Here is a 23,600-nt window from a genome sequence, read left to right as displayed (position 1 = left end):
TAACATGATGATTCTCGGAAGGTAAACATATCAATTTGCAACCCAATATTTTAAATAACGTGTTGTGTGGGAACAATGGTCAGGACTGGGGAGGTGAGTAAAGGAGACGGGATTTGAGCTGTGATTTCTGGGACATGGTGAGCTGGGGAAATGGTGGGGGTGACCAGGAGTCGTGGGGGGAATAATCAGGAAGAGGGCGGTTGTTCCTGCCATAAGGGAAGCTGAAAGGGAGACTTGGGGTGTGAGAGTGGCCGGTGAGAAGGACGCGCCTGCAGAGAGATGGAAGGTGTTGACTGGGGAGGAGCGAGGTTGTTGACTGGAAGCATTTTAGTCTTTAGGCCTGGGCTGATTTGCTAATCTTTCTGTCCCTCTTTCTCCATGTGAAAGTATCATACATAAAACTGGCCACCCACCTTAAAAGCATTATGAGAATTAATGAATTCAATCACTAATGCACTGTAAAATACCAATACCTTTATTTACAATTATCAATCTTTTCATTTTATGATTATTATTAGAATTTCTCCTCATTTCATAGAGCAGGATAACAGCCACCAGGTGTCTAGAGTCACAGGGGGTACAATCTACTTTCCCATTTGCCCAGGATGGAGCCTGGCTTGGATGGAGTGCCACAGACTAAGAGGAGGGGACTTCAGGAACCGATGAAGCGGGAAAACGAATCCAAATTTGCTCATTTTCTCACTTTTGTCAAAATAACATGGAATAGAAATAAAAATAGGTGCTAAAAATAAGAATTTCTTAGCTTTACTGTGATGGAATCTCATTCAATGTCCCTCTGTATTCACACTCCTTCTCAGCAGCATGTATGTGGAGTATAGAGCATTAACTGGACTGGGTCATCCTTACCTAGTAAACAACAGACACCACTATAGTAATAAGGTGCATCTGGTCCTAGGTCATCTTTCTTCCTTTTAAAAAAACTTTTGTTTATTGAAATATAACGTGCATGCATTTCTTCCTCACCCACTTCACTGCTGTGATGTTGCTCGTTTATAATACAGGTAACAATTTGTTATTTTTTGCATTTCCTTTTGAGTTCCCCTCACAACGGTTGATCTGAGTTGTTTGTTTTTTGCATACGTTTAACACTACTACGGTTCTGGGAGTGAAATCTATGCAAAAGATGCACTAGGAGAAATATTAATCCCTTCTTATCCCTCCTACCCTTTTTCATTCTTCTCTTCTATCCAGCCCTTTCCATCCACCCCCGTAGTTCCTGGTTTATCTTTCTGATTTTCTTTTGCATAAATGAGCAGAAATGTGTATTTTCTTATGTTCCTTCTCTTGTACATGATAGGTAGCATAGTACAGGGACCATTTTTCACTTTGTTTTGTGTACATATCTGGGAAATCACTCCATATCAGGTATTAGAGATCATCTTCTTTTTCATAGCTGCATAGTATTCCATTGCATGGACATACCATAGGTTATTTCACTACTCTCTGAAGTATGACATTTAGGTGGTTTCTAGTCTATTGCAATTGCACACAATAATACAAAGAATTTTTGTATGTTAGAGGTGTGTTTTCAGTGTAGATTCCTAGAAGTGGGATTACTGGGTTAAAAGGTAAGCTCAAGTGTAGTTTTGCCAGGTATTTCCTAATTCCCTTCCAGAAAGATTGTACCAATTTGTTTTCCCACCAGCAAGGTATGAGAGTGCCTGTTTCCCCACAATCTTGCCAACAAAACATGTTGTCATGTTTTTAAATTTTTGCCAATCAGTTATTGAGAAATGGTATTGTTTTAATTCCCGTATCTCTAATTACGAGTGAGTATGAACATTTTTTTGTATGTTTTAGGGCCATTTAATATGTTTTTGTGCATTGTCTATTCATATCTTATTCCATGTTTCTGTTAAATTTTTATTCCCTCCATCCTCAATTTTTAAGCCTTCTTCATATATTGGGGATATTAGTCCTTCGTGGTATATGTTGTAAATATATTCTCGCAGTTTGTCAGTTGTCTTTCGGCTTTTTTAAAATGGTATTTTGTTTTTGTCATGCAAAACCTTTTCATTTTTATTAGTCAAATTTATTTCCATCTCTTCTTGTATTGCCTCTGGATTTTGAATCATAGTTAGGAAGACTTTCTTACATTAAGGTTAAAGAAAAATACAGCCATAAAAACTTCTAGTACTTTAGGTTTCATTTATTTGTCTTTATGTCCCCAAACCATTTGGAGTTTATTCTTACGTACAATGTGAGAGATGGATTTAATTTTATCTTTTTCCAAATGGCTACGCAGTTGTCCAACATAATTCATTTTAAAAGCCCATCTTTACTCCAGTGGTTTCAGATGTCACCCTTATCATATATTAAATTTGCATATGTATTTGAGTCTATTTCTGGATTTCCTATTCTATTCTACTGGCTATGTGCCAGTACCACACTGTTTTAATTATAGAGGTTTTATAGCATGTTTTAGTCTCTGCTAGTCCCCCCTCATAAATATTCTTTTTCAATGTTTCCTGGCTATTCCTGCATGTTTGTTTTTCCATATAAACTTTGGTATCAACTTAACTCCGTAAAATAGCTTGTTGGTACTTTTAATGGGTTTGCATTGCATGTATAAATTAGGGAAAACTCACATTTTATAATGTTGAGCTATTCTGTCCAAGGACAAAAGATGTCTTTCTCTTTGTTTAAATCTAATTTTTTAGTCTTTCAAGAATTTACTAAGATTTTCCTTGTATAGGTTTTACACAATTATTATTAAATTTACTTGTGAATATTTTAGCTTTTTAAATACTATTGCAAATGAAGTTTTCTCTACCATTATATCTTCTAACTTTTCACTGTTTGGGTATATGAAAGCTATTGATTTTTTAATGTTAATTTCATATCCTGCTACCTTACTGAATTGTTTTCGCGTTTGAGTTAGTTTCATCATTGATTGTCTGGGGTTTTGCTGGTACATTATTATACCATCTCCAAACAGACCATTTTACTTCATCTTTACCAATTCTTACACCTCTAATTCATTTCTCTTGTCTGATTACATTGGCTAATAAGTTTAGTACCATGTGGAATAGGAGAAGAGATAGTGATCATCCTTGCCTTGTTCCCTATCTTAGTGAAAATGCCTGTTACCATTTTAATAAATACGAAAAATCATGGGCATTGAATATGAAAAACTGTAGAGCACTGGATAGTGTTATTTTCCCGAACTTGGATGGTAATTTTCTTCTGGCAAGCATATAGCATATGAAGAAATCACCTTGATCCAGTTGAAGACTGTCTATTTCGCATTTTCCCTTACTATTAAGGTGTATCGCTTTCAAGACTTCCAGCTAAAAATCACTGGAGACTCCTTTTGCAGGCTCTGAGCTCCAATTTTGTCTTCCCAGTATTGTGAAACTCTCTACTTATCAGATACTTCTGGTTTAATTTCACAAATCTCTAAGATGTGCATATACATCTTAGGATTCAGCAAATACCTGGAGAGGAAACCAACACAGAGTATTGGGCTCTCCTCAATGCACTTTTCTTTTCCCCAGGATCTTGGCATCTCAAGTCTTGCTTTCTTTTGGATACTCTCTGATAGCTTCAAACAGCTGGATTTTTTTCTTTGTATTTTATCCAACTTTGATGGTTGCTCTCAGCAGGAGGGATGGTCTGATACCAAGTACGCCACAAAACTGGGAGCAGAAGTCATCTTTGGACCATCTTTCTTAAAGAGAATGTTACTCTCTGGGGAACTTTAAAGACCCAGTCAGTCTAAATTATGAAGATAATTGGGTACTCACTTTGGGAATTCATGCTTTTTTTTTTTTTTTAGTCAAACTTATTACTGCGCTGTCATGCAAGAAATATCATGCCTCCGGTCATTTATGTTGGAAATCTTAATACTTACGTTCTAGTAGATTTTAGTTTCAGCAGATTCAGTTTGAAGTTATGGTACATCTTCCCTGAGTTATAATATTCAGACTAGAAATCTTAGGAACTTTTACTCTACTCTCATTCACTTCTCTTATTTGGCCAGTCTTAAAGACGTATTCATTTTACCTCTTCAATGATTCTTGTCTATCCTTTACTTTCCACTCTCAATGATAATGCCCGGATGCAGACACTTCCTTTCTCTGGACTATTGCAGTGGTCACCTGTCTGGATTCCCAGCCTCTCATTTTCCCTACCTACCTCCCCTCTAATCTACTTTGTATGCTGCTGTCAGAGGCGGTCAACCTAATATACAGCCCAGAGGATGAAAATCACCTCCTCAGAAAGCTCTCCACTGCTTAGTGAGTGAAGTCCAGACTTGCATGTGTGGCCTTCATTATCTGATCTCACATTATGTTCTCTCCACACGTTCTTCTCCTGTTCTTATTTCATGAATCTCTGGCCCAGTCATTCTGTCCTTGAACATGACACAGAATAGCTCACCTTCACACTTTGTCTCATTTTGTTTTCTCTGATGAAACTCTCCTTTTAAAATCTTTTCAAATTTTTGAAATCCTACTCATCCTTACAAACCCAGCTGGAGTGCTATCACCTCCTTGAAACCTTCCCTATTCCTTCAGGTCAGAAATCATCGTTTCTTCCTTGTTATTTCCATAGCATTGTTTGTAACAATATTTAGCATTTACCTTATGTAATATTAAGAGTTAACATACAGCGAGTGCTTTCTATATGCTAGGAAGGGAGTTAAGCTCCGGAAAAACATATCTCAGTTACCCTCTAAATTAAAGGAGAAAAGAACTATTGCTATATCCATGTCATCTGAGGTGCAGAGCTATCTGACAAATTAATAGCTTCTATCACAGTGCCTTCCATAAAGTAGAGTCCTGTTAAATCAATTTTGCTGAAACAAAGAAGTTATTTATTGGATGATCTCCCATTGGCCTGGAAGTCTTATTATTAACAGGAAGTCAATTCGTCCCTTCAGGAAACTAAGTCAGGTAACATTTATTGAGCATCTACCATGTGACCACTTGAACATTTCATATAATCTTTAACGGATTCTGTTATGTTTCCCATTTTGCAGTTGAAGAAACTGAGGTTTTAAGGAAGTAAAGCGACCTGCTTATGACCGCATAACTAATAAGTGGTTGAGCCCAAACTAGAATTCATGGCTTTCTGTCTCTAGAGCTAGAGCATTTAACCATTACACTGTAGTGCCTTAAAGAGCCAATGATAACTGGGATGGGTTGCAGAGTTGATATCTCAGACTACCTGTTAAAAACCATTATTTGTCTCTTTAAATTCGTCCTGCCTTTCTCCCTGGGAATATGGTTTCCCAACTGGCGATTAAATTTCCCAGCCTCCTTTGCAGTTAGGAATAGCTATATGGCCAAGCTTTTTGCCAATGAAATGCAAGCTTCAGTGATGTGAGCGATTTCCACCTCACTTGTTTGAAAGAAAATCGTTTGCCCTCTATTTCCTCTCTTTCCCTTTCCCAAAGGTTTAAAACCAGGCAAAGCAATAACCCAGTTTTGATCAGTCAGACAGAGACATCATTTTAAGGATAGCACAGAAGCCAGATGAAATTAATCTAAGTCCCTTAATGGTTTTGTTGAGTGGAGCTGCTCCATTACCTATTTAAGTAAGAAAGAAATAAAATCCAGTGTTATTTAAGTCACTGTATTTGAGGGGAGGATCTCTTTGTTACAGCAGCTTAGCCTTTGTTACTCTAACTAATGCACCATTTATTTCAAATTGATGCTATGCATGCTTTTCTGAAGACAATTTGAAGCTTCTCATCACCAGATTCTGAGTAGGGGACAGATATGGGCCAAGCAGGTACTTGCAAATGCATCAGTAAGAAACCTAGCATCAATGGGTAAATTACAATACTAATGACACAGTTAAAACATTTTTCGTCATGCTTTATGATCCCTGATTAGAATCTCTTTCCACTGTAAACTTCATTTCTGCAACCAATATACTACAATTTATGCTAGTTTACAATCCAGCTACAGAATGTTAATATTTTTCTTCAGCTAATATGGAGCAAGCCCTGAGAATTTAATGAAATAACCAGCTGGGTGACACTGAATATATTCTTCTCAGTTCTCTGGATGCACAGAGGGGGAAAGAAAACCGCTCCATCAGGGGAATAAAAATGGGAAGACACCTGGCCAGAAGATAATGAGAACCACATCAGCCTGGAGAAGGGAGAGTAAGCTCCAGGGGACTATTCACATACCGAAGTGTCAGAATATGAAAACTGGCCAAGGGAAAAATCGTGTTTATCCTACACGTGCCATGAGCCAAGGTGGGGCCTGGTTTGAAAAGCTGAGGAGATTTAGGTCAGAAAAAAACAAAACAAAACAGGTTTCAGGATGAGAGAATGAAAGAGTGAGAACACGAAGAAAAGATAGGAAGAAAGAAAAGAAGGAAGGGAAGAAGGTGGAGAGGGAGGAAGGAAGGAAAAGGGAGGTATGGAGAAAAATCGAAAACAAGCTACACAAACAGTATACATAGGTTAGTTCATGTTTCTCCCTTAGAGCTCGTAAAACTTTCCTGTGGGCCTCCCTCTGCAGATGTGTGACACGCCCAAAGGAAATCCGTGCGGGGGCTCAATGACACAAGAATCACACCTCATCTCAAGGCCCTTCCAGCTTCTGGCAAGGCTTTTTGTGAACGTTACACGCAGGCAGGGTTTCATCTCTTAGGCAGGCACTTCCCTTGTATAAGTAGGAGAAGGAGCCAGCTCCAAGATCGAGCTTCTTTGGGGGTTTTACATTTTCCGCTGGTAGACTTCCCATGTCACCATTTATCCTCATGGTGGTGAAACGTAGGAGAGCTAAGGACTCCCACAGCAAGTGTGCTTCTTAGTCCATCAAGGAGAGCAGGAGGTGGCCGAGGATATCCATAGACCTCCCCACCGAAAGAGGGCCTGGGGTCTAGCGTGGGTTGGAGCATGGGGGACCAGGGCTCGAGTGGTCTCCAGATATACTCCAGTTTCCTAGTGAACTCCATCTTTACAGCCTTCTCTTCTTCCTGGAAAACTCAGTCCTTTCACTTTTTGTGTAGGTTTTTTTTCCTAGAGGACTTCAGATAGTCATCCCAGGTATTAGAATTTTTAGCTATAAGAGATCTGAACTATAAATTTGCAGTAATTTATATCGAATGTCCAGAAATAAAATATACATTTCTATAGCCCAACATTTACTAGAAGGATTTTCTTTTCTGTCTGAAGTCTAATATGAACTCATATTTCACAGCTAAATGTTTTCTGGTATGAATCATTTAGGGGTGTTGGTGAGTTTGTCGTTTCAAAAGCATCATTCATAAAATTTAAAGAGATACATATAAACACACTTTAACAGACTGATCTCGAGAGCTTGTCTGCAGGACTTTGAAAGATAATAAAATAATATCTTACACTATTACAAGGGGGAAAAGATATAACTAAAAATTAAACCAAAATATGGCAAGAAAAGTAAAAATTAAAAGGATAAATAACAAGTAGGACATATAGAAAACAAATGGTAAGATGGCAGATTCAAGTTCAAATATATTAGTAATTAGGGGCTGGCCCTGTGGTACAATAGTTAAGTTTGTATGTTCCACTTCGGTGGCCCAGGGTTCACTAGTTCGGATCCCGGGTGCAGACATGGCACTGCTCGGCCAGCCATGCTGTGGTAGGCGTCCCACATATAAAGTAGAGGAAGATGGGCATGGATGTTAGCTCAGGGCCAGTCTTCCTCTGCAAAAAAGAGGAGGATTGGTGGCAGCAGTTAGCTCAGGGCTATTCTTCCTCAAAAAAAAAAAAAATATATATATATATATGTACATATAAATATATATATATAAGTAATTATATTAGATATAAATGGCTTTAAAAATCCAAATAAAAGACGAACCTTGTTAATGATAATGAAGCAAAACCCAAGTATATGTTACTTACAGGGGACTCACCTTAAATATAAAGGATATAGAAATATTGAAAATCAAAGGATGGAAAAGGATATAAAATACATACATTAAGATAATGAAAGCTGGGTCCAGCCCTGAAGCCGGGTGGTTAAGTTCACTCGTTCCACTTCGGTGGCCCAGGGTTTCGCTGATTGGGATCCTGGGCGTGGACATGGCACCACTCATCAAGCCACGCTGAGGCAGCGTCCCACATGCCACAACTAGAAGGACCTACAACTAAAAATATACAACTATGTACTGGGGAGGCTTTGGGGAGAAAAAGGAAAAATAAAATCTTAAAAAAAAAAAGATAATGAAAGCCAATGTAGTTATCTTACTAGGAGAAAAATTGAACTTCATCACGAGAAATATTACTAGAGGTAAAGAGGGACATTTTACAAACATAAAGATATTACAATTGTGAGTTTTTATGTAATAAATAACATAGTCTTGTATTGTATAAAGCAAAAACTGACAGAACTAAAAATAGAAATAACCATACGCACAATCATAGTTGTACTTTTCAACAAACCCCTCTCAGTAACTGATAGAATAAATAGACAAAGATTCAATAAATACGTAGGAGATTCAAAAAGTAGGGGTACTTTTACTAAATTTACATATAAAGAACATAAAGAATGCTGCACCCAGCATCTGTAGAAGAAACATTCTTTTCCAATGCACATGGACCATTACCGAAAGAAACCATACACTTGGCTGTAAATCAAGTCTCAACAAATCTCAGAGGATGGAGATAGGTTATCTGAATACAATGGAATTAAACTTGAAATCAATAATAATAAAAGCCACCATGGGAAAACCCCCAAATGTTTGGAAATTAAGCAATTTATGTCTGAATAACCCACAGATAAAGAAGCAATTACAATGAAAAACTAAGAATACTATATTGAACTAAATGATATTGAAAATACGACATAATAAAACCTATGGGATGCAGTTAAGGTTGAGTTTAGAGAGATTGTATAGTTTAAAATCTATATATTAGGGGCTGGCCTCTTACCGAGTGGTTAAGTTCGTGAGCTCTGCTTCAGTGGCCTGTAGTTCGCCAGTTTGGATCCTGGCCGCTGACTTACGCGTTGCTCATCAAGCCATGCTGAGGTGGCACCCCACATGGAAGAACTAGAAGGATATATGACTAGGATATACAACTATATACTGGGGCTTTGGGGAGGAAAAAAAAGAGGAAGATGGGCAACAGATGTTAACTCAGGAACAATCACACAAACACAAAAACATTACATTACACAGGGATAGAAGTAAACTCCAGCATTTTGCTAAAAAAAAAAAAAGCTATGTATTAGAAAAGAAAGCTAAAGATGAACACTGTAAGCATTCATCTAAAGTAGCCAATTAGTTCCAAAGAAAGTGGAAGGAAATAATAAAAGCAGAAATAATATAATAAAAGATAAATACATACTAGAGAAAAATCAACAAATCCAACAGCTGGTTTGTCAAAAAGACCAACCCCTTCCATAGGTAAATCCCTGTCAAGAAACCAAAATAAGTGAGAGATTACCAAAATCAGGAATGAAGAAAGGGTATTTCTACAGAAAACCTCAAGCGTTTAAGGAAGAAATAATACTAATTTTATATAAATTCCTCAAGAGAATTGAAAAGGAAGAAATAATTTCCAGCTCATTTTATGAGGTCAGCAAACCTTGATAAGAAAACCTGAAAAAGTACATTACAAGGAAAGGAATTCATAGGCTCATCTCTCTCATAAACATAGATTTTGAAAATCTCCAATAATATATCAGAAAATGAATCCAGCAATACATAAGAAGCATGATTCTCTATGACCACTTTGCATTTCTTTCAGGAATTCAAGGCTGGTTTAATATTTGAAAATCTATGTAATTCTTCGCATTGTCAGAATAAAGAATGCCCAAATGATCATCTTAATAGCTGCAGAAAAGCATCAGATAGAACAAACCCCAAATCGTGATAAAAAGTCTTAGCAAATTAGGAATTGAAGGGATTTTTGAAAATTTTATCAAATTTTGGAGAGTATCTTCAAAAACAACCTGTATCTCCAGCTTAGTGTGGAAACATTGAAAACTTTCGCTGTTAGATCACGAGTGAGACAAGGACACCTGCTGTTACTGCTTCTGTTTAAGATTGTACAGGACGTCCAACCACGAGACAACTCGGAGACTTCCAGGGCGCCAAGAAATAGCCGAACCTTGGGGAAGGGGTAGCCTTTGGAGGGTGGAATCCCAAAGCAGGCAGCTTATTCCCAGAGAGGTCTGTGGTTTCAGAAGAGTTGCACTGACAGGCACGAGGAGGAGCCTTCCAGTATCTCTGATAATATCTAGGATTGACAAGAAGCCTTGGGAACCTCCTGAAGGACCAGGAGAGAGAAGGTGAGAAGAGCCTATTTCAGAGAGCTGGGAACTCCTGAAGGACCTAAGTGGGCGTGAGAAGCGTACAAACAGTAAAGTGTAGTTATTCACGTTATTAATCCTTCCCCCAATTTTAGGAAGTATTCCTGTTTGTTCTGCTAGATTTCCAGGCCTTTGTTGTACTCCACAGAGTAAAGAGGGAGAGTAGAATGGAAAGTGACAGAAAAGGCTCAATTAGGATGCGTAAGGGAGGTAATGTGCCACCTGGGGAGGGGGAGGGGTGCAAGCAAGGACGTTGATGGTTGGATGAGGGTGAGAGAGAGGAAAATGAAAAGGGGACTCAAGGCTGGCTTTGTTTTTGGTGAGGATAGAGAAGAGAGATTTGGGAAGTAGCCAAGGTGAGTAGAATCTGCAGGGGAGAGGTGGGTAAAGGGGAATTTTTTTTAAAGAAAACTCCAGCAAAGACCTATTATACTTTGCTTTTCAAGGTTTTCCAAAGTATTTTCTGGGGGTCTATAGAAGATCCTCTAATTAAGCTTGCCAAATAAAATATAGGATGCCCAGTTAAATTTGAATTTTAGATGTACAACAAATACTTTTTTTTTTTTTAGTATTAGTATGTCCTAAATCTTGCATGAACTATTCGTCGTTTATATACAATTTATTTAACTGGGCACCCTATATTTTTATTTGCTAAATCTTGCAACCCTATTACTATAAGAACTGTAAATGACATGGAAGAATTTTTATTATAGCATCACCAACATTTAGCCATTGCTGTGTTCATGTGCATTTTGGTCTAAATAAATACAGAGTAAAAATTTTAAAATTACACTTATTTTCTCTTGATAAAATTTTCTTCTAATTTGCTGTGGCCAAAGGGCTTCTAAATTGTACAGTTTGTGTTGCTAATGCACGGCTAGATGAAGAGACTTTTCTAGGTGGCAGGGCACCAAGAGAAGTGTGATCTGAAAGGAAGTTTTACAGGTGGATAGGGAGGAGAGTTGATAGGAGCGGCGGGAGCCTGAGTGGTGGGGAAGAGAGGAAGTGGGACGCTGAGAACACCCAACACAAGCTCGAAAGAATGGATTCTTAATGTGTAACCATAGCAAAAATCAAACGTCCGTTTACTGCTTTTTCTCCAGCTGAAGCTCATTAATTGTGACTATTTTCCCACCTCAGCACACGCTAAAAGTGCTATTCTTAAAGACACACTATTTTCCTGTCCAAGCCAAAATTACTAAAAAATTATCTTTCTATCATTTTAACGCTTACATTTGTTAACAAAGAGGCTTCTGGATTATTAGTTTCAATCCTGCTCTCTTTTCATTACATTATTTTCTTGCCTGAATATGTTTCCTGCCTGTTTCATTTTTCTGCTTCCTACCCATTTTCGCCTTTCTAAGCTATTGATTCTCGCTCTTGAACCCTGACCATGGTCTCTCTAGGAGGTGATATTTAAATGTATATTGCCAATTCTCTGCAAATTTAATATTTCTTTGTAAACCAATTTTCAAAGCTCTTTAAAATATACATTTATATAGATACACATTTAACAAGCCCAAGGCGACTTTTTATGTGCTCTAGCATTTACTAGACTGAATTGTGAGTACTGTGCGTACGACCTCATCTCTTTTTGTACCTTCATAGAGAATATAAAACTCCGTTCATAAACATGCCTTACAATAATCCTGGGCACCACATTTAAAAGACTGTTCAATTTGTACAACTATATCTCCAGCAAGGAAGTCCAAATAAACAGCTTAAGAAGTCAATGTCACCACTGAAAAGAATTTATTCAACATTCACTAGACGGAAAATGCTCAAAAGATTTGTGCTGTTTACATAGAATAAGTTATAAAATGTGTGGTCCATAGAGAGCAAAGAGAGTTTATAGCAGGGTCTCTAAGACCCCCGCTGAGGAAGCTTCGAGTTCATCCAGTCACCTTGTCTTAGATTTATAAACATGAAGCCCTGTATAAATAACACTGAAGAAATGCAAAGACATGTTGCGTTACAGCTACTTGAGAATAGGCACAAAAGTAACATTTTAATGTGGCTTTATTTTCTAAGGGGGCAGAAAGAGTTGATCATTTTTGCAATATATCTCAGAGGATGCCTTAAAGCAAAACCAGAAAAGTAAAGTCAAATTTCACCCCCTTCATCTAAGTCATTAGAAGTTTGAATTATTTATGTTTAAAGCAGTAGTTCACTTATGTGAAAATGGAGTACATGCATCAGCTAGAATAACTAACATGCATTTCCAATAACAGCAATATTAATCTAGCCTTAAGGAGCAGAAGCTAGACAACAGATATTATTTTTAAGCAAAATATTCAATATCTTTCTCTTATTCTCATAATTAGAATGTTTGAAGCTTATTCTTTCCCTCAAAATCTCATGGTAACCTAGTTACCAGGAGGCTCTATCATACATGAAGACTCATGATGAAGTCAGAGTACAGTCATGTATCTCCTAATGATGGGGATACATGCCGATAAATGTGTCTTTAGGTGATTTTGTCATTGTAGACACCATAGAGTGTGCTTTCACAAACCTAGATGGGATAGCCTACTACACACCTAGGCTGAATGGTACTGATCTTACAGGATCACCATTGTATATGTGGTCTGTCATTGAGTGAAATGTCATTATTCAGCACGCGACTGTAATTGAGATGGCACGTTTGGGTGCATGGAAAGATATTGATCAGTGCAACACAGGAGAGGGCCCAGCAACGCCTTTGTACATGAGGCAACCTTGTTACTTGGAAGAGGTGGCCTTGCAGATGACTAAGGAGGTGGATAGACAGGGGAGTCACTATCAATAAATATGTTGAGATAATGGCTTTTCCACACAGAAAAACAGTCAGTTGGATCCCTACCTCACACCATAGGCAAAAAAAAAAAAAAAAAAAAAAAAAATCCCCCATAGATTAAAAATTTAAATACTCAAAGCAAAACTTTAAGACTTTTAGGAGACAAATGAAGAGAATATATTTACGAACTTTGGGCAGGGATAGATCCCTTAAAGAAGACACAATGACAGTGCTGGCCTTGTGGCATAGTGGTTAAGTTTGCATGCTCCACTTTGGTGGCCCAGGGTATGTAGGCTTGGATTCCAGGTGTGGACCTACACACAGCTCACCACACCGTGTTGTGGCAGTATCCCACATGCAAAATAGAGGAAGATTTCCACAGATGTTAGCTCAGGGCCAATCTTTCTCACCAAAAAAAGAAAAAAAACACCAGTGAAAAGATTGATACATTTGACTACCTCAAAGCTGAGAATTTCCGTTTCTTAAGACACCACGAAAGAAGTGGAAAAACAAACCACACAATGAGAAAAGATATTTGTCCTACATGTAGTTGGCAAGAGATTAGCATCCAGTATTTATAATGAACTATGATATAAGAAAAAAACCTAATAGAAATAAGAAAAATAAGCAAAAGAAATAAATAAGCATTTCACTGAAGGGGAAATATACATGGTAATTAAATTGTGAAAAGATATTCAACCTCATCAATAATCGGAAAATACAAATTAAAACTATAATGAGATGTGTTTTCTATCTGCTTGATTGGCAAAAATTTAGAAGTCAGACAATACACAGTGTTGGTGAAAATGTGGTTTAACAAGAATTCTTATATTCTGCCAAGGCCACTTTGGAATAAAATTGAAACAACAGTTGAAAAGCTTATAAACCAGAAACTCCACTCTGAATTACATTTCCCAGAGAAACTTTGGACATATGTGCCTGGAGACACCTGCAAATTCACTGAGAACAGAATTGTTCGTAATTGCAAAAGTGGAACAGCTTAAAATGTTTATGAACAGGAGAATGAATAAATAAACTGTGGTATATATATATATCTTTTTTAAGATTTTATTTTTTTCCTTTTTCTCCCCAAAGCCCCCGGTACATGGTTGTATATTCTTCGTTGTGGGTTCTTCTAGTTGTGGTATGTGGGATGCTGCCTCAGCGTGGTTTGATGAGCAGTGCCACGTCCGCGCCCAGGATTCGAACCAACGAAACACTGGGCCGCCTGCAGCGGAGCGCGCGAACTTAACCACTCGGCCACGGGGCCAGCCCCAACTGTGGTATATTTTTAATAAAGTATGTTGTGGAGCAGCAAAAACGAATGAAATGCAGTAACTCCAAACCATGAAAGAATTTCAGGAATATAACAATGACAAGATTCAGAAGATTATATGTAACATGATGCCACATTTACAAAACTCAAAAACCAGGAAAACTAAGCGTTGTATCCTGTATGTTCAAGAATGGACTTACAGGATATAACATTTTTTTTTTTTTTAAAGCAAGAGAATGATAAACACAACATTCCAATGGTGGTTTCCTTCAGGAAGGAGGTGGCGCGTACAGGTAGATGTAACATAATGGTTTTTAAGTTGGGTGGTGAGGTCTCATGTTCCATCATCGTCATCCTCATCCTCATCAAAGAATCTTACAACTTTCAGAGATATGGTCTCCAGCTTCCCTCCCTTTTGAGAACTAGGCCACAAGACCCTCACAAAAAGCTCACCCTCCTTCCGTACTTTTTCTCAGCAGCTCCACCTTCAGAGCTCCTTCATTCCTCCCTTCATCTTGCCAGTTTTCTGCTGTTCACCCTTCTCTCTGTCCAGCCCCTTGGACCATTGGTCCAGGAAGTCCTCACAGACTCAGGGATGCTAGTAACACTCAAGTGGCCATACCCAGTTCTCCTAAGACCTCAGCCTCAGTTCAAGCCTCAAGTCCCACTGGCCTCGGGGGAGGAGGGTGGACAGCAGGCCCCAAGAAAGACAGGACCCTGAGAAGCTTTAGCCGAGAGGCCGAGTGAACCGTCCTGATGCCTGGGCAAAGGAAACACAAAAGGGCTTGCAGATCATTTACTAATGGATTTAGTACGCCCCTATAGCTCTTCCAAGAGGGTTTACCTCATTTAGCCCAGGCTTGGGCAGATCCTCAATACATGGGGACAAGACTAATAAAATTAGATTGTCACATACTCCTTTTTTTGTTTGTTTGTTTATTTTGCAAGAAAGAGTCCCAGGCCAAGGGCAACAGGTGCCCAGGCCAAAGCCCCTAGTGGAAGAGTTGCTAAAGTATCGTTGTGGTCCCAGAAAGTCTGGGATTTGGGACACATTTCCCAAGCTGATAGAGGTTGCAGGATTGTGAAATGAGTGTGTGTACCCAGGTGATCACACATGTGATTGTCTGCCCTGAGCTTGGGTTGGATCTGCCACATGTGAATCTTTATTTTTTGTGTGTGAGGAAGATTTGCCCTGAGCTAAAATCTGTTGCCAATCCTCCTCTTTTTTTGTTTGAGGAAGATTAGGCCTGAGCTAACACCTGTGCCAGTCTTCCCCTACTTTGTATGTGGGACACCACCACAGTGTGGCTGATGAGTGGAGTAGGTCTGCACCCGGGATCCAAACCCACGCACCCAGGGCCACCGAAGCGGAGTGCGTGGAACTTTAACCACTAGGCCATGGGGCTGGACTCTCACCTACTCCTTCAACTGAATTTGAATTCATGGTGTCAGGGTTCTGTGACTTATTTAAAGAGACAGATTAAAATTTTTATTGCATGCTCTCAAGCTGAGATTTACACATGGGTCATGGGAGATAGAATAACTGGTTCGATTTCTTCACTCTTCCTTGTATCCACAGCTTTTGCCATGTGACTTTGTGGTTCTTCCCATTAGAAATACAGGGGAAATCCCTGCCCCCTGACTAGGGTGCAGGCGTGTGACTTGGAGATGCAAATGGAGGCGTTCTGCCTCCACCGTGAGAGGACTACGTCAGAGGCAGCCTGCTCATCCTGGACAAGTGAGAACTCCACAGAGCAGACCTGATCTGAACCCGCAGGCTGGAGCCAAGCCCCAGTGAGGTCAGCAAAGCTGCCCCAGCCAACTCGCAGATGCGTGCGATAGAATACATGCTTATTATTCTATGTCAGTGAGTTTCAAGTGGTTGACACAGCGTTGTTTTGTCACCAGGTGACTGATACACTGGTCTCAGAATTACCGTAGCCTTCCAAGAGACATCAAGTACCACAGGGACCACTTGACAGGAATGACATTTTTCACCACCACCGCCATCGTCATCCCTTATCATCCTCATCGTTAGGAAAGCATAATTGCTCTGAGCCTCTGAAGCTGAGTTTCTGAATTTGATTCCTGGCTCTGCTTCTTAACAGCTGTGTCATCCTGGGCAAGTTTCTGCCTTAAGCTGCTGTTTTTCTTATCTGCTTACTGTGTGTACCTCTTGGGGGTTCCTGCTGCTTATTAACATAGTAAAGGCTCTGAGAAGTTCTAGAATAAAGAAAGCTTTAAATGTCTTTAATCTGGCTTTCTCCAAAGTTGTTTAACCATGAAATCCTTTCATTTGTGGAAAACCATTTACTATCTCAGAGGACACATGTCACTTGGGACAAGAGAACTGATTTTCAAGAGTTGCTTAGTGGCCAAATGCCCTCCATGCAGGGGGGTCTTTGCCTGGTTCTAAAATATTTTCTTTCTAGCAACAATAAAACTTTACTGCCCTTTTCTCACTTTCTGCTTAATATAGTGGTGATCAGCAAAGCCTTCCTTTAGCTCTCCAATTCTAAGTGTTAAGTCTTTGGATAACTTCTCAAATATGAGACAGAACTTGATCCATTTAAAAGTGGAAGATTAAAGTCAAAATTATGCTGCCTATGAAATCACCAATTTTCCTTCATTTTTTTCATGCCTATGCTCGCTGTTCCAAAACTTCATCTCTGAGCCCTGGCCAAAGTACCAGATTCACATTTTCATCCTCCTGCTGAACAATTTTACCAGGACCTGACACTCAGAATGTCCAGAATTAAACCAACCATCAAGTGAAGCTGCTCTTCGTAATTTCTTTTTCTTTTTTTTTGCTGGAAAAGATTCACCCTTAGCAATCTTCTTCTCTCTCTCTCTTTTTTCCTCCCAAAGCCCCAGTACATAGTTGTATATTCTAGTTGGAGGTCCTTCTAGTTCTTCTAGGAGAGCTGCTGTCACAGTTTGGCTACTGACAGACAAGTAGTGTGGTTCTGCCCCCAGGAACTGAACCCGGGGCTGCTGAAGTGGAGTGCACCGAACTTTGACCACTAGGCCATCAGGGCTGGCTCCCTAATTTGTTCAGTATAGTTCGTGACCATGCTGTTCTCGCTGGGACCTGGGCTAGACCTCTCAGGGTCCTTTTTCTTGCTCACTTTATCTCCCTAAACCCAAGCAGTCACTGGGTCTTATAGATTTGACCCCTGTCCTCTCTTTTACATCAATCATCTATTTTCTACTTCTGCTGCTCTGGGTCAGAGGTGGCAAACTTTTTATGTAAAGGGCCAGAACATAGATATTTTAGGTTTGCAGGGTCCTGTGGTCTCTACCGCAAATACTCATCTCCGCCATTGCATCTTGAAAGCAGCCATAGGCAATGTCTAGATGAATGGGCATGGCTGCATTCAATAACACTTATTTGCAAAAGCAGGCTGACTGAATATGGTGGAGGGCTGTCGTTTGCCAGCTCCTGCTCTAGGCCAACCTTCATCTCCACAGCTAAAACTTACATTTGTCTAGGGACTTATGGGTTGGGGTGTGTGTGTGTGTGTGTGTGTGTGTGTGTATTGCTTTACAAACTCCTAGCCATTCCACACTGCAAATATTATCTTAGTTGGCAGAGGAAAAAATAGAGTTTGGAGAGATTAAGTGACTTCTGAAGTTCCCATAGATAGTAAGTGGCACAGCTAGTATTCAAACCTGTTTCCTGCTGGAAAATCTGATATTCTGTCCATGGAAGTTATTTGGACCACTGGCTCCTCAATGGCCTCCCAATTTTCTTCCTCCATCTTCAACATTTGTCCTCATAAATGACCACACCATTTTTCTAAGTTATAGCCTTCTTCCTGTTGTGTCTCTACTCAGAGCTCTCAGTAGCTCCCTATTTCTCAACTGGGTACAGACTCCTTATCTAGTCTTCAAGACATTCCACAGCACAATGACAATTGCCTTTCCAACAATAACTACACAGTTGTCCTGTTGAAATCATACTTGTCATCCAAGACCTACTTCATACGCCAAGTCTCTTGCGAAGAATTTTCAGATCTGCCCCACTGTCCTGGCTTGGATTCTCTGGGAAGCAATGTCTGAGCCATAGTCTAGCATGCAGGATGTTTATTAAGGTGTGCCCTTGAGGTTGACACCTGTGGAGGACAAAAGCACGAGCTGCCATGAAGTCTCAGCAACAGATTCAGCCAACACAGGGGAGCTCTGGAGCCAGAATGGTCCTTAAGAGGAGTCCTGAATTGAGCCAAGATGGCCAAGATTTTATTCCATATCAATCAGTCAGTGGATGTGGGCTTCTCCAGAAGGGGTATGACTTTGGACAAGATGACTCTCTGCAAATGGGACAGTCCCCAAAGGGGCTGACAGCTGAAGATTGTACGTCACCTACACTCCCAGGAGCTGGGACAACAGGCCCTTCATTAAAAGGGGATTATCATGGTGTGTACCACATCAACCATATGTTGGATTTCTTTGTAACTCAACATTTCTTACACAATTTACTGTAATCATGTATCACCTGGCTTGATCGCAGCTTTGCCTTTTGCTAGCTGTGTGACCCTGGGCAAAGTCCCGAACCTGACCGGGCTCCTGTTTCCTCATGTGGAAAATCATAGCACCTACTTCAGAGTCATCATGAGAAGAGCACGAAATGACAAATGCAAAGTGCTTGGCTTATAGGAGTGCATGATAAATTTGAGTTTCCTCCCTTTTGAAGGAAGAAACTCATTTTGGTGGCCACCAAAGCAAAGCCATAAACACATAAGGCACTTGATACATCTTCATTGAATTGAATCTTTAAAAGCTTCTTTAAATTCATTCCTGCTACTAATATGAGTTCCTCATATGTATGTGGTCTATCCACGTTAGATACATATTAGATCTAACCTAGAGACTTTAGAAAAAGAATTAAGTGAAGGCGGAAGGAGATTCAGGACAGGGAAGATAAAGGATCTTTTAAGGTTTCTTTATATGAGTTTGAGTGTCTGTATATGCATGAGGCCATTGGGAACACTGGGTAAATACTTCATGAGTATCTCTTGTTGAAAACTCATCACTTAAAAACCATCTGTCTTAAGAACCATAAGACAGCAACAGAATCACAAAAAATTAACCAAGGCCTTTGTTCTCATAGTTGGCAGTGCTAATGACAGTTCTGCCCTCTCTTTGAGGCCACAATCTCTTTTGCTGCAAAGAGCAGTAAATGTCAACTCTGAAAGCCACCCAGTTTGACAACAAATGATTTAAGCACTGAGGGCGACAAGAAGACCATATTTTATTGAGCCATTGGGCTGGCTTTGAGGACTGATTCGCTGGCATTTTATATCAGATGGGCCAAAATACCTCTAGTAGCAGATGAGAAGTGTCAGCTTGGGAGTTTATGCAATTTTTTTAAAACCTCAGCTTGCAATGGATATCCTTTCAAATGATAGAAACTGGAGCTGACTTCCTACATTAAAAAGGAAAGCATTTTGGACAGTCTCATGGTCCACATTCATCTAAGCATAGAATTAATTATTCCAGAGAGTGCTACTACCCTAGGCGCAATAGAAGCTCATCGTGCATCCTGGATGCTGTCACTCATAACTTTCCAAAACAACCCCTGGAGCAATTTCTTGATTTATCTGAAAATTCCTGATTTCAAAGGAATATTATAAACAGAATTTTGCAAAACATGAATCTTACTAACACAGCATGCCTCTTTTCTTACCACTCTTGTTGCCTTGAGTGCAAAGCCACAGCACACATTTGCGCAGGCTGTCCCCTGCACAGAGGTGCCCACCAGGTAGACGAGTGGGGACTGGGTGTTTAGAAATTGAGCTCTGGCTGCATCCGCTGGGCTGCGTCCACCACAAGGGGGTGTCTTTTTCTAAAAGCACAAATGCTTTCATTAAATGCAAATAATTTCCATAATTCCATTTCTTTTTATTATGCATACAAGTTTTAAAAAGCTGAAAGGAAAATAGATACCCTGTGGGGAAAGGAGAGGAAGAGAGGCGGGTATGATTATAAAAGAGTAACGTGGAGGATCCTTGCAGTGTTGGGACTGTTCTGTCTCTTGACTCTGGTGGTGGACACACAAATACGCATGTGTGATAAAACTGCATGGAACGTAATTACACACACACACGCTCACACACTAATGAGTACAAGTAAAACAGAGGAAATCTGAATAATATCAATGTCAATAACCTGGTTGAAATATTGTTCTATTGTTTTTGCAAGATTTTATTATTGGGGCAACTGGATACAGGGCATGTGGGATCTCTATTATTTCTTACATTCGCATGTGAATCTACAATTATCTCAAAATAAAAAAGTTTTAAAAAATAGATATTCCAGACTTCACAACAGGCTATGCCTTTCCCAGGGTGGTCCTTTTCCTATTTGTGGCAGAGCTTCAACTTTCTCAGCTAGTGGGAAAAGATGAATGGCTTAGCCTGTTTTATTAATAATAACATGACTTGGCCAGGACTGGAGAGAAACGATTCTTGATCACTGTCTGTGTGCATTACAATGACCTTATCGTGAAGATTTTTTCCTTTGACATTTAAGAGAGAATATAAATATGGGTGTGCACGTTTTAAGCAAGCCCCAAGAGACAGGAGCTTGAGATTACAAATTGTCAGAAGTGTTTTAATAGTCTGTCAAACTCGGTTGACAATGTTTTATCAATTATGGAAGCTGTTTCCATAATGATAAAATTAATGGTTTAGAAGGAGATGGAGAATTTCTTTGACATCTAAGCACAAAAGTCATCCCGGGGGTTTTGCAGATAAATCAGACCTAGTGCTCCCTCTGTTAATGAAGAGAACCCATTTCAAGAGCATACTTTGGTTCCAGAAACATCATTAGCGGAGAAGGAAATAAAAAAGAAAGTACAGGGAAACGTTCCAGGATGTCAGATAAAAGGCGGTCCAAATTAAGAAAATATTAAACACTAACAAAAATAAAGTCAGACACCACAGAAAACACACACCACCTCAGTGATGGTTAAGACTATCGTTTTCACATTCTTTTCATCTTCAATTTGCATAAAGTAATTCAGGGGGCTGAGACTCCCCTAGAAAAAGAATGGGTATTATCTTGTCTCTCTGTTCCCATGCTTCCACAACTCCACACTCAGTCCATTTTCTTTTACTGGAGAAATAAAACCATAGGCACATAAACCATAAGCACGTCTGAGAGAGTATTAAGGAACCAGCTTTTGAATGTCATGTGTTTCGCCATAACCCCCATTTTCACTTCTTAATTCTGCTTCCTTTTCTTCCACGCCTATTATCTCTTTCAGATTTATTTAGTAATGTTCCACCAATGCTGGAGGAAACTTAAGGACGAGCCCTTTTATCCCTTAAATAGCTTTAAAGTCAAGTAAATAAATACACATTAAATAAGTCTGACACAAAATAACATTTTTATTTTCCCAAGCTATTTTGGAGAGGGATAATACCCCTCACATAGAAGACAGTAAGTGCCCTTGTGCTTCTGTAGTAAAATTAATGGTTTCATTTGTTATTGTTAATGCTAGCGATGAACTTGGCCGGTGGGTTTGTCCGGATCAACCAAACCCAGAGCCTTTCATTACAAAACCTCATGAGGCAGCGCTGACGCCTGTAAGAGGCAAACGGCAAGTGAGCATCTTCCCATCTGCCATGTTAGGATCACAGAAAACTTAGATTTTAATCTTGGAAGAAAATGTGTCTTTATTCTTTGAGAATAGTAGAGTTCAACGGGTGGGTTTGGGACCATCTAGGGACCCACCGATGTGGTCAGAAAGATAGTTTAACAAGGCTATTTTGGAATACACTTTCTTCTTTTGGAGGCTGTGGCTCATGGAGTCATTTATGTTTGCACCATGGAAGTTTTCATTTGTCTAGTAAATGGAGCATTCTGGAATTAAGGCCCTTGAGGACAGGCAGCATTTATCTTCTTTATATCTCTTCTTAGAACGGATCCCAGTGTCCAAACTGGACGCACCTGAATTTCCCCCAGTGTGGTCCTGTTTCTCCCTCATACCCTCTCTTTGTCCAGCTCCACTTACTCACTAAAACCCTTCACTGGATTCCCGTGGCTCCTCAGATCTCCCCATCATGGCCAATGTCCTCAGTGTCACTTTCCAGGCCTGAGTGACCTGCTCCTACCTACTTCTGCAGCCACACTGGCCTCTCGCCTTTCTTGACGCAGTCAAGCTCCTCTTCCCCAGGGAGGGGCCTCATCACGTCCCCATAGGAGTCTTCTCTGACCTCCTGGACCAGCTCGTCCCCCATAAACATCACTTACAGTGCTTGCACCTCTCCGGGAAGTCCCCATTGAGTGGCAATTTTCCATCTATTCGTGAGCTTTTAAGAATTAATTCCTGGCTTCTTCATTAGACCATAACTTTCCCGGTGGCAGAGATTGTTTCTTTTTTCTTGCTTTGTCATTAAATCCCTAGCACGTAGCATTGTGCCTAGCATATAACGAATATTCAGTAAATGTTTGTTGAATGAATGCATGATTCAAAAATATTTTATTGGTGGCCACGTTTGACAGTGGGTAAGAGAGGGAGAAAAGGAATAGAAGGATTAGAGTATGGGAAAAGCAGAGAGAGAGAGAGAGAGAGAGAGGAGACAAGGACTATAAGGCATATCTAAATACTTTTGAAAAGCAAGGAAGGATTGTGTAATTACATCCTAAAGACAAGAGAACTGTGCAGTGTAACCCGAACCCATGTGAAGGTGCAGGGATGATTTTACGGTTCATCCATTCAAACAAATATTTCTTAAACACCTACCAGGAACTGTGCTCGGTGCTAGGGACACGGCACAGACAAAATACTCTCTGTTCCTGCTCTCGGGGAGCTTGAGTTCTATATTTGCCAAAAAATATTTAATATATAAGCTGGTGTAGGGGCTGGACTGGTGGTGCAGCGGTTAAGTTCGTGTGCTCTGCTTTGGCGGCCTGGGGTTCACTGGTTCAGATCCTGGGTATGGACGTACACACTGCTTATCAAGCCATACTGTGGCAGGTGTCCCACATATAAAGTAGAGGGAGATGGGGCATGGATGTTAGCTCAGGGCCAGTCTTCCTCAGCAAAAAAAAAAAAGAGGAGGATTGGCAGCAGATGTTAGCTCAGAGCTAATCTTCCTCAAAAAAATTAAATTAAATTAAAATATGCCAGTACAAGAGCTACTTAAAAAAATAAAATAAGATGAGAGGAAGACAGTATAGAAGGTGCTGTTTTAGAGAGGATGGTCAGGAAAAGCCTCTTTGATGGGGCAGAGACCTGAACGAAGCCAGGGGAAAGCTT

The sequence above is a fragment of the Equus caballus genome, chromosome 4 (assembly GCF_041296265.1).
Source record: "Equus caballus isolate H_3958 breed thoroughbred chromosome 4, TB-T2T, whole genome shotgun sequence".
Taxonomy (NCBI): domain Eukaryota; kingdom Metazoa; phylum Chordata; class Mammalia; order Perissodactyla; family Equidae; genus Equus; species Equus caballus.
This window is presented reverse-complemented; position numbering follows the sequence as displayed.